This window comes from Rhinatrema bivittatum, chromosome 1, assembly GCF_901001135.1.
Source record: "Rhinatrema bivittatum chromosome 1, aRhiBiv1.1, whole genome shotgun sequence".
Lineage (NCBI taxonomy): Eukaryota > Metazoa > Chordata > Amphibia > Gymnophiona > Rhinatrematidae > Rhinatrema > Rhinatrema bivittatum.
Genome location: NC_042615.1, coordinates 442166505 through 442178728, shown reverse-complemented (window position 1 = coordinate 442178728; position 12224 = coordinate 442166505). Strand labels below are relative to the sequence as shown.

The following is a 12224-nucleotide window of genomic DNA, read 5'->3' as shown; positions in this document are numbered from 1 at the left end:
CAGGCCAGGCCGAGTTCTCTGAAGGTCCCACCAAAGGAAATGTTGCAGGTTCTTTTGTTTTCTTAGAAAGAAAATAAAAGAAAGAGGAAAAAGAGGTCACTGATTTTCTAAAGTAGCAGCTAAAGAGTAAGGGAGAAATGGTTAGCATTTATGAATTACAAGAGATCACAGAAAGAGGAAGTGTGATGAGGTGGATGAGGCTTGTGACTGTCCTGGGCTTGGGCACAGGCTAACCTGCAACTAGGTAAACAAACACAAAAACACATGGATTATAGGATCAGCGTGGCATAGACCTTGCCTTAACTATGCCTCAGAGCTTCAGTTCAACATTACTAGGCCATCTCTCCTTTCTTCAAAATATAAGGCATGTCCGGTTGTGGCTTTGGTCAACGTCTGTTGTGCCCCCTTTGGTCTGGGACTTGATCCTTCACACTCTTCTACCAGGAGATTTCCACCCTCAGGAGTATCCATCCAATAACAAAAACTTCCAATATTCTTAAAACAGTGCTTTAAATGAATCTGCTCCTATGGCACCAACATCCTAGGTATTAGTCAGGATAACAGTGCCTTAATCCTTGCTCTGTGTGCTAGCTAGCTTCAGTGGCCAGGGTTGGCTGCTTTTTTACTCCAAGCCCAAATTATTGCCATTTAACTGGCTGACCAATTTGCCATCCTTGAATCTAGGAAAAAGTCCAGACACCCCAGATATTCCTTTAGCTGCTTTTATTTTCAAGCTTTATGTGTATTTTTCCCATTGAGTGTATATAGCAATTTTAAGCTGAGGGAATATAATCATTCTTCAGTAATTATAATGCCCAATCAAAATTCAAAACACACAAAAGGAAAATTTCCATTTCATCTTCTCAGGTTAACTAGCTTACAGCCAGACAGTAACACTGATTTTCTTAGCAGTGCTCCTAGATAACGTCCCTCTGTTTAAACAGCATTTACTTCACAGGCTCCTCTTCTGCTAAGTTTACACTGGACCTGTAGTTTCAAGCATGTTGCTAATAGATAAAGGTCTTCCCCACTAAACATCTTACATACAGGTCTATCCTGTAAAGTGCGGCCGCGTTTACCCCGCTCCTAAGCCGCGTTTTACTCACTTTCCGGCCGCATTATCCCTTCCTGCGATCCCAAATCCACTATAACCTACTCCTACCGCGTCCTAAAATCCCCGGCCAACCCCTTCTGCACGCGGCATGTATATTGCATGCAAACGAGCGAATTAGCTATTCCCTAGCATCCCGTAACCCGCGCCCCGACTATCGCTATCTTTCCCTGCCGTTTTGTCGCGCGTTTAACCTGCAAACTTACCGCCTACCCTGACCCTGCGGTAGAGGCAGGGGTAAGGGTAGGTGGCAAGCTTTCCCCCAGCCCCCAGCCCCCGCTCACCTGCCCCAGCCGCGATCGTGGGTGCCGGTCTCAGTGGCAGCCCCAGTCCTCTCCCCTCCTCCCGAAATTTTGTTTTTTTTCCAAAAGCGACAATTTTGGTTTTTTTCCAAAAGCGACTTACTTTTGGGATCTGTCAAGATCCCAAAAGTAAGTCGCTTTTGGACGCCTGCACAACTTACTTTTTTTTGCAGCCATCAGCAGGAACACATGGCGATCGTGGCTCCCGTAGCTCCTCCCGACGAAGATGGCCGCCTGCGCGGGGGAAAGCGTGCAATTGGCCGCTGAAGACGTGACGTCACGACATTTGGCGTCACGGGATGTGACGCCACGTCTTGAGCGGCCAATTGCACGCTTTCCCCCGTGCAGGCGGCCATCTTCGTCGGGAGGAGCTACGGGAGCCACGATCGCCATGTGTTCCTGCTGATGGCTGCAAAAAAAAGTAAGTTGTGCAGGCGTCCAAAAGCGACTTACTTTTGGGATCTTGACAGATCCCAAAAGTAAGTCGCTTTTGGAATAAAACCAAAATTGCTTTTGGTTTTTTTTCGCTTCGCCGCTGTCAGTGTCTATTCTTTGTTCCTCCCGGAGCAAGGCTGCTTTTCGCGCCCTGCTTCGGGAGGAGGGGAGGGGGGACTGGCAGTCCCGACTTCCTGGTATCTGTCATTTCAAATGACATTTGAAATGACAGATACCAGTGTGGCGTGAAGCGTTATGCCCGCACACCCAGGATACTGTATAGGCGCTCTATCCAGTAAAATGGGTTGCGCGGGCCTAAGGCTTCACGGACGCGGTTTACATTTACATAAAATTAATGTTCAGGATCGAGCGGTAGGTGTGCTGCACTGTGTGTGCGGCAACCGCGGGTGCCGCAGGCACTAACGCAGCTCTTCCTACCGCTCGGTACAGGATAGACCCGATAGGGATTTACAAATCAAAGGCAGCCTTTTCTTAGGCAGGTCCACAACCAGACTAGACACCTGCTCAAAACTTTCTTGACTCTATAAACCTTAAACTTTCTTCCTCACTGATTAAAAGAAGAAGTTTTTCCTTCCGCATAGCTCCCAGATATAGCTTAACCAGTTAAAGAGAAATGTTCCTTCTGTGAATATGGGCAGCCAAGCCCACCCCTTTACAACCACATAATACACAACACAGATTTGGGAGAAAACAGGCCGCAGTTTTATTAAACACCCGGAGCCCAAGCCATACATATATAATCTTGAATTCCCCCATTTGCACCCATCCACCACACGCTAGCAAGATGGGCAACCCAGGCTATCCCAGCCTGTATGAAGCGCAGACCTCTCTCATGTCCCCCATGACTCCTGCCGCCATCAAGCAAGGAGCCAAATAAATTGACCCCGCCACCGTCCAGCAAGGAGCCGTACCAGCCACAACTGCACCCAGTTGTTTGGCTAGGGACCACTGACCTGCCCCCTGCCAGGTCAGCCACCAGTTACCACAGCACAACCCCCCACCAATCAGCTCGGGCTACCCGCCAACCCCCCCAAATTGAAGCTGCAACAACGATAAAGCCCCAAACAACAACAATAGCAACAAGGGCGGGTGGCTGGGAAGGGAGATGGACCTCGAGGGATCAGGTAGTCTCTCTTACAGCTCCTCCCAACTAATCGGCTCCCACCCCAAAGTGGTTCAAAAGAATTGCCAATCCTATTGCAGGAGGAAGCACGAGGAGCCCAGGAGACCGCTGGCCACCTCGAGGCTCCCCTCCCCCCCCCCCCCTGCACAATGCCAGCCAGGCTTGCCTCAGTGAGCCTGGCGCCATATGGCCGGGCAGGCATGAAGCCTACCCGACCTCTCAGTTCAGAGATGTAGCTGGCTAACTACAAACAATTTCCCAAGGCTGCAGTTAGATGTTTCCTTCAGGTTAATACTTTAGAGTCCATTGATGCAGCAGTACTACCTCTGTCCTCAGCAGTACAAAAATATCATGCACTAGCCTTCCTAGTGCCCTTATCTTCCTCATTTGTTTTTGCTTTTTGTTTAAAAAGAAAAAAAAAAAAACACACACATTGGCAAAACTTTTCCTTTTCTCAAAAGGAACAGTTCAGATTTCCCTCTTTCAGCAAGCATTGAAGGTTTCACTTACCTTAATGGTGGAGGCTGGTAAAGGCTGCTTCAGGGTCTTCCTCCTCAATGCCTGACTCCATGGCTCTCCCTGGGTGTCTCTCTGGAGTTTCCCAGCTGATTCCCAGACTCTCTGCCTATCTCGACACGTCTGCAGAAACCTCTCTTATGCACATGGACATGCTGTTGACTCCACCTAATGCTGAATCATGCCCCTTCCTGCTGCCTGCCAAAGCTAGGTGGGAGTACCTGGCAAGGGTAGCTCCAGTCCAGGAGTCTAGGCTGAGGCAATCTGAGGGCCACTCCCCAGGGCTCCCTGCCTGGGCCTTCTGCACCTCTGCTTCTTCTAACTGCCTGCCAGCACCTCCAGCCCTGCAGGGCCCATCACCTGGAGCCTCTCCAGCCTGGGAGAGCACACACTGTGCGGCAGCACCCCCTTCCTTCTTGTCTCTCTAATTTACATTTAATTCCATTTCTTTATCTTTTTTTTATTCACTTTCTACCCCCCCCCCCCCGGTGCTGGCTCTAAGAAACCTGCCCACTCCCCTCGAGGCAGAGTCTGCAAAGCCCGGGGAGGGGGGGGGCTCCTGAGCAGAGCCAGGACTAGAGGTAAAGGGGAGAAGAGGGAAGGTTGCTCTAGGGCAGTTCCTCCCTTTCCCCTTTAATTTACTTTCAAATTATATAAAAGCTTTTTGTTACATACCTATTGCTGTGGATTGAGTTTGTTTCTCTGATGTTTTCTTTCCCCCTTTAAAATTTGTTTTGACTGTCTTTGCTCCCTTTTCCTCTCCTTCCTCTAGGATTTCGTCTCGTTGTCACGCTTCAGTTGCCTTTTTTTTTTTTTTTCCCCCTTCTGGTTGCTGCAGGCAGGTATCCTCATTTAATTAATTGGTTGAGCCACAGCTGCCTGCAGCTCTTCCCCCTGCATTAGTTGTAGGCTTCCTTTTTTACTTACAGTTTCAGTTAAAGTTTTTTTTTTTTTTTTAATTCCCTAAAACAGAGCACAGCCGGTTTAAAGTACTGGTGACCTCCCCATCCCCTTGAAAGGGCAGAAGGGTTCTGCTTCCTGGGTGGGGTGTTTCCTCAAGGCTTTTATTTTTTCTCCCCCTTTTTTGGGCTTTAGTTACCTTACCCCCTTTTTCTTCCCCCCTCCCAACATCTCTGGGATAGAAAGTCATTATCTCCAGAGAGCTTTTTTTTCTGTTTCACCGCTCCCGCCACCCCCCCAACAGGGTCCTATGCTTTTGTATGTCTAACCAGCTATGGCCCCAAAGAAAAGATGTCTCTCTGGCCTAGGGGTCTAGTTTATCGTAAGGCACTCTGCTCTGTTCAAGAAAAAACACCTCAAACCATACAGTCCACATCCCATGGGTTGTGTACAGAAAAAAATTCAGAGTTCAAACCTTGCGACAAACAAAATGCCTCGATTGTTGGGCTCTCCGGCCTAAGGTTGCCAAATTTTCCACAGACCAGGATTGGACACTTGAGGACCAGGGGTGGGGGGATTCCCACCACATTTGCATCTATTTGCATATGTTTCAGATCCTGCCACTTGGAACCCATTTGGTTGTTAGGCCTACACTATAACTCATGTGGGGTGTGGACTTGGACCTCAGAAAGCAATGAGTGTACTGAATTATAATTACAGTGTAGTAAAGCTCTCATATCAAAACAGCACTAATACCTAGCACTCAAACACTAAAACCCTACCTATCAAAAAAGGGCAACACTGCAAATATCACACCAGGCCCTAAAACACAAATACACCTCTTATTAGGAAAATAGAACAAGCTAGGCTGCTTTTGAATCCTCCACAGAAACTGCACACTGGCAGAATATCTCACTTCGGCCACACATGCAAAATGCAGACAGACCCACACCAAATAAAGAAATCATAAAGTATAAACAGATGCATGCAGACAAAAATTGAACTGGAAACTGCAACAAGCCTCACTCTATTGATAGTATAACAATGGAAAAACAAAACATCACAATGCCTCATAAAACAAATACAATAATTAAGTATAAAACATCAATCATAATAGTAAAAAGAATACATTTCAAAACAGCTGATGAATAGAACATTAACAATTCATATAAAATCTGTTTATTCATTTCACAAACACCAATAACATATTTTAAAAAAGCAGAGTCATCAAATAATACTCAATAATTAGAATTAAAAATTAAAAAACCTCTCTTTTCCTATACCTGAGAATTTTTAATTTCTAGTCAACTTGAAACTGTTGTGGATTATTATGGGACAGGAGGTAGGGAAGGTGAAGGGACCGCATAAACTTTCTCCTCTGTTATACACACAGGTTCATTCTCTCTCACACTAATGGACACACTCACATGCTCCATCTCTCACACATGCTGTCACGTGCTCTCTCATTCACACACACACTCCCTCTCACATACATTCTCACTGACACATGTACACACACACTTTCACTCACTTATGCACTCACTGACACAAGCACACACACGTAAACACACTTGCTGTCATTGACGCATATGCTCTCACATATGCTTTCACTGGCACACACATATGCTCACAATTGCATTCATGCTTTGACACACACACCCCCTCTCATTGGGGCCAATGCAATACAGTGCACTCAGCCAAGCACACTGTTTAACCCGCAGTTGGATGTGGGTTGTATAGGCACTACCTAATCCCCTTCTGCAATAAGTGAATTAGAGCCTCCACAACGCGTGTCCAACGCACGGCAAAGCTAATAGCACTAATCACAGGCAAATGCATGTTGATGAGTTTATTAGGTAATCACCCGAAATGCAAAAAAAAAAAAAAAAGTGCATCTAAAACTCACATTTTTTTTTAAATTTATACTTTATTCATTTCTACAATGATTACATCATGAAAATTTTTGAGAAATATGTATCACAATATTAAAGCAACCTAATCTTCACAATTTACTCCAATATAATTATTATTGTTCTAAACATAACATAACTGGGGGAGAACCCAAAGAAAAACTATATGATACCAAAATATACTATTTCATATAAACCCAATCAAACATCTTGGGTTATAATTCGATAGAAGTAATAAGAGGAAGGAGCATTTCATTTTAATGACTTTTTATCTCTAAATTCTCAGCTTGAGACTTATTCAACAAGAATGTTTCTAGATGAACTGGATCCACAAAACCAAATTTTTCCCTTGATAATTTATATTAGAGATGTGAATCGGAACCGGGATAGATTCCGATTCCGGTTCCGATTCACATCGTTAATTTTTTTTTGTGCGGCCTGAGCGCGGTTTTGTTTATCGGCTGCGCCCGAGCCGATAAACAAAAAAACCCACCCGACCCTTTAAAACTGATCCCTTAGCTTCGCCCACCATCCCAAACCCCCCCAAAACCTTTTACAAGTACCTGGTGGTCCAGTGGGAGTCCCGGGAGCGATCTCCCGCTCTCGGGCCGTCGGCTGCCACTAATAAAAATGGTGCCGATGGCCCTTTGCCCTTACCATGTGACAAGGTATCCGTGCCATTGGCCGGCCCCTGTCACATGGTAGGAGTAATGGATGGCTGGTGCCATCTTTAAAAATGGCGCGGGCCATCCAGTGTTCCTACCATGTGACAGGGGCCGGCCAATGGCATGGATACCCTGTCACATGGTAAGGGCAAAGGTCCATTGGTGCCATTTTGATTAGTGGCAGCCGACGGCCCGAGAGTGGGAGATCGCTCCCGGGACTCCCACTGGACCACCAGGTACTTGTAAAAAGTTTTGGGGGGGTTTGGGAGGGTGGGCAAAGCTAAGTGATCAGTTTTAAAGGGTTGGGGTGGGTTTAGGGATTGTTTTGGTGTGCCATTTTTCCCCGCCCTCCCCCAAAACGATAAGAGAACCCCACAAACAATTTTGTGGGGTTTTCCTATCGGTTTCAGGGAGCCCCCGATTTCTGATGATTTTGAAAATATCGTACAATATTTTCAATCGTCAGAAGCACGATTCACATCCCTAATTTATATGGCAAACACAAGGAAATTTAAGAAAGAAAGTTGCCCCTAGAGCCACTACTCTGTTTTTTAATAACGAGAAGCTTTTCTTCCTTGTCTGGGTGGCTCGGGTGCCATCTGGGAAAACTTGTATTTTGTGTCCACAAAAAGATACATTCTTGATCCTGAAAAAGAGTCTAGGCCACGCCACAGCCAATTTTAAATTCCGTGGCCATGCCCCCTCTGACATCAACACGGGCGACTCAGGAACTCTCACCAGCTGAAGGATGTTTTTCAGGGCCTCTGCTTCACTTGGTAAACCTGTCACATGATAGGAGCACAAGATGGTGCCAGCCAATGGCACGATACCCTGTCACATGGTAAGGGCAAAGGGCCATCGGCGCCATTTTGATTAGTGGCAGCTGACGGCCCGGGAATGGGAGGACGGCCCGGAGTGGGAGATCGCTCCCGGGACCCCCACTGGACCACCAGGTACTTGTAAAAAGTTTTTTGGGGGGTCGGGAGGGTGGGGGAAGCTAAGGGGTTAGTTTTAAAGGGTCGGATGGGTTTTTTGTTTATCGGCTGGGGTGCAGCCGATAAACAAAACCACGATTGGGCCCGATGGAGAAAAACCCACATGTGAATCGGAACCGGAATCCGAACCGATTCCGGTTCTGATTCACATCTCTAGTATTTTGAGTCATTTGGCTAGGAAAGTGTGTCTTCCTGTCTCTAACCCCTCTAAAGATGTCACTGCTGCTCCCCCTCTAAACCGCCCCCAATGGATCACAGTCGGCACTAGAAGTCCATCACCCTCTCCCCACTGGTAGTTCCTACTTCCACTTGGTGACAGAAGGTAGACTGACAAATGACAAGAGGTTAATCAAAAGTCTCTCGGGTGCCATGAGTGTAAACCCCCAAAGAAAGCTTGCGTGCGTAATTGCACGCATATCAGTATGTAAGTCAGGTATGAAATGTTCAGTCATGCCCAGACCATGCCTCTTCCCTACCCCTTTTATGCCCCTTTTGTACACACATTATATTATGTGAGCACGTATATATACACATACATTTTGCTCTTTTAAAAATATGCATGCCTAGATGCATATGTGGCCGTTTTTGTGTAACACTTTTAAAATTGACCTCGAGCCGGCCAAGGTCCTTCTTGCAGCTTCAGAGGTGGTTCCTACAGGCAAGACAGTGGTACCTGCTCATCTGTGGAAGAAAGTCTTGTCATGGGCTCTCGACTCTTTGACCGCAGGTCATTCAGGAGTTGCTCAGATCTTGGACCTGTTGACCGAATACTACCGGTGGCCTCAGGTCAAAAATGATGTCCGTCTTTACGTCGGGTCCTGTCCTACCTGTGCTCGACCTCTGCCTGGTCATCCCTGAGGGCTTCTCCAACCATTGCCCATTCCCACTGAGCCCTGGACCCATTTGTCTACCGATTTCATAGTGGATTTACCACCCTCTGAGGAGAAGATGGCAATATGGGTCACGGTCGATAGGTTTTCGAAGATGGCCCACTTCCTACCGCTCACTAGTTGCCAACAGCGCCCGAACTCGCAAGTCTTTTTACTCAGCACATCTTTTGCTTACATCGACATCCCCTGCATATTGCTTCAGACCATGGCCCACAGTTCACGGCTAAGTACTGGTGAGCACTCTGCAAGAAATTCGGGTTTCAGCTGGACTTTACGATGGCTTTTCACCCCCAAGGCAATGGCCAAGCAGAGTGCACAAACCGGACCTTAAAAGCCTTTCTCTGAACCTTTGTGGGAGACTAACAAGATGACTGGGTAGCCTTATTGCCTTGAAAGACTGCAACGAGCTGCAGGTACTGCAAAGAAGTACACCGACCATCGGCGATGCCCAGCTCCCACGTTTTTTCTGGGGGACAAGGTATGGCTGAGTACCAAGCATCTTCATCTGCAAATTCCTTCTATGTACCTAACTCTGAGATACATTGGCCCGTTTGCGGTGACGGTATGGGTGAGCGCCGTCTCCTACTGTCTCTGCCTTCCGTTCACACTAAGGATTCATAATGTCTTCCATGTATCCCTGCTCAAGCCCTTGGTCTTATCAGTTTCCCACAACAAGTCCCCTGAACCCGCCAGCCCCTTGGCTCAAGAAGACGCCATCTATCAGGTGAAAGAGATGTTAGAAGTACGATTTCATCATAGATGATGGGAGTACCTTCTCTCCTGGGAGGGCTATGGCCCTGAAGAGAATACTTGGGAGCCTGCCTCCAACATTTTGGATAAATCCCTTCACCAGTTTCATTTACACCATCCTGCTAAGCCAAAGCCCCCGGGAAGGGGGCATAGAAGGGGGGGGGGGGCTGTTGTGGTCCCGATCCACGGAGGTCCGTGGGCCGGTCCTACGCCTACCTCTGGGCGGCTCGCTGCAGCAGTGGCCTCGAGAAGGCCTGCTCTGGCCTTCTTGGCCCTCCGCATGGTGCTCCCTCAGCAAGCGAGACGCCGCCGAAGTCCTCCAGGTGTCCCTGCCCCTTTAGGCGCGTGAGTGCATGCTGGAGCTCTAAACTTAAAGGGACCAGTGCGGGAACCGGCAGCTCCGCCCCCAAAGGACATCAGATGCCGGCAGGGATTTAAACCCTGCAGCCTGCCCTATTCCTTGCCTTGCAACGAGGTTCTCTCTGCTTCAGAGTTACAAGTTGTGGTTCGGCTTCGTCCCTGGCTTCTGACTTCAGCTTCATCCCTGGCTTCTGACTTCAGCTTCATCCTCGGCTTCTGACTTCAGCTTCGTCCCTGGCTTCTGACTTCGACTTCTGTTCCTGGTCCGTGACTTCTACTTGCTCTCGGTGTTCCATTCTCCTCTGTCCAGGAGACCCCGCCTAAGTCCAAGTGGCTCGGGTCCTCATGGGCTCCTCCTGGGGGGACCTTGGGCTTCCAGTGGTGAAATTCCAGTTGGTCTCCTGGATCCAGCTTCGGTACTCATCAGGATTCTGGGATTCCTCTTCAAAGACTCACCCACAGAAGACCGCACGTAAGTCCAAGCAGCCCGGGTCCTCATGGGCTCCTCCTGGGGGGACCTCAGGCTTCCAGTGGTGAAGATTCTACTGGTCTCCTGCTCTGTGCCACCTCCCGGCTTTGACCTCCATGGTAGGCCTACCCATGGTGTGTCATCACCAGTCCTAGCCGGCCCTAGGGTTCACGAAATCCAACAACCTAACCAAATATTGGATATATCCAGCTAGGTTAACTGGATAACGTTAGACCTACTTCTGAGCAGGTCTAACGTTAACTGCCCTTGTGTGGCCGGATAACATGCTACTTAATAGGATATCTTTAAAAGATATCGGGCAAAGTAGCGCTGTCATTACCCTATAAAACAAAGGCTAAGACTAGAGGGTGGCAAATTCCCTCCCCTCAAAGCTGCTGCAGTATCCTACCCCCCTCTCCAATCCCCCCTCTCTCCAACCCTTTTTAAATCTTGAGAAAGTGCCTAGCATTGTATGCTGTGCTCCCAGTCCTGGTTCCTGGCCCCAATCGTTAAATACCCATTCAGCTGCCTCCTGGCCTTCTCCCCCACCCACCCACAATAAAGATCCATGGTGTCTGACCCACGGTCCCCCCCACCTCTCCCCAATACCGTATTTATCTGTGCCTGGAGCAAGTGACCATCCGCCCCGCTCCCGTCACTTCCAGTGCTGCTCTGACAGGGTCAGGAGGATGCCGGGGGGGGGGGGGGGGGAGGCTTGTAAGGAGGGCCCAGGACCATTTTTCTGTTTTTTTGTTTTACCTTCAGGGGGGATCTCTGTCACTTGGAGGTGGGGGGTATGGCAGTAGGGGGTCAGGGCCACATTTTATATTTTAGCTTTGGGGAGAGGGAAAGGGTGCTGGGGCTGTCGCCATGCGTTTCTTTTTTTTTTTTTTTTAATTTACATTTTGGGGAAGTCAGAGCTAGCAGTTGAGGCAGCCCCGGGTAGAGAAGGGGGCATCACTGACCCTCACTCTGTCTCCCGATTTGCCGTTATTTTTTTTTCCTGCCGCTTTAAGTATGCAGCGGGAGCTTCGGAATCCACGGTAGGGTCCCAGGCCTTCCACCGCTCATCTAATGCATTTCAAATAGGTGTTGTTAATTTATCTTGGCTGACTACCTTCTTTTTGGCCCCAATAAAATATTTACATAAAATTGACTTGTAATGACCTTTTTTGCATGAATTTGCATTGTCCATGCATGCAAATCGCATGCATGGGCAATGCAAATTCATGCCACAGCTTGATGCATCTCCCTATTACTTAGCTATTTACGTTTAAATATATTTATATACAGTGTCTATGAGTAAAGTCACAGTGTGAGCCCTAGGTCTAGCACACATAATGTGGATGATACCTGGAGGGCATGTAGCTTAAACCTAAGAACCTGAAAGGATTGGAAAAATCTCCAGGACCTTAGAAGTTTGCATTAAAATGGTTGATTATGCTCCTCTATTTAAGATTAATGAATAAAACTGATCACAAAACCTCTCCCTTGAATCTCCCTTTGGAACAAATTGCTTCATTCAAATGTATTTACTTTTTTATAATCAGGATTGAAGATCATATCACATTCTGTAACCAATCTGTTTTGTTCTTTTAAGTGTCCACTTTATTTAAGACAGATCATAAAATAAAATATTAGCAAACTACCATTAATCCAGCATCCATCGGAAATCTATGAATTTACCAGCCTTATGTAATGCAGATTTATGAGCGATACCTGTTAGACTGACTATTTGAGATTTTGCACTTCCATTTACCAGCCAGTTAATTATATG

At 47.4% G+C, this 12224-nt stretch overlaps 1 long non-coding RNA gene across 2 annotated transcripts in view; it reads right to left on the bottom strand.

The window, feature by feature from the left end:
* Window positions 1-4434, bottom strand: part of LOC115081038 — a 115717-nt gene extending 111283 nt beyond the window's left edge. Inside the window, exon 1 of one of the 2 annotated variants that reach the window (XR_003853723.1) lies at window positions 3503-4434. This is a non-coding gene — a long non-coding RNA (uncharacterized LOC115081038). The remainder of the gene's footprint in view (window positions 1-3502) is intronic. The other variant, XR_003853722.1, reaches the window with a different exon arrangement.
* Between the last annotated feature and the right edge of the window lie 7790 nt (window positions 4435-12224).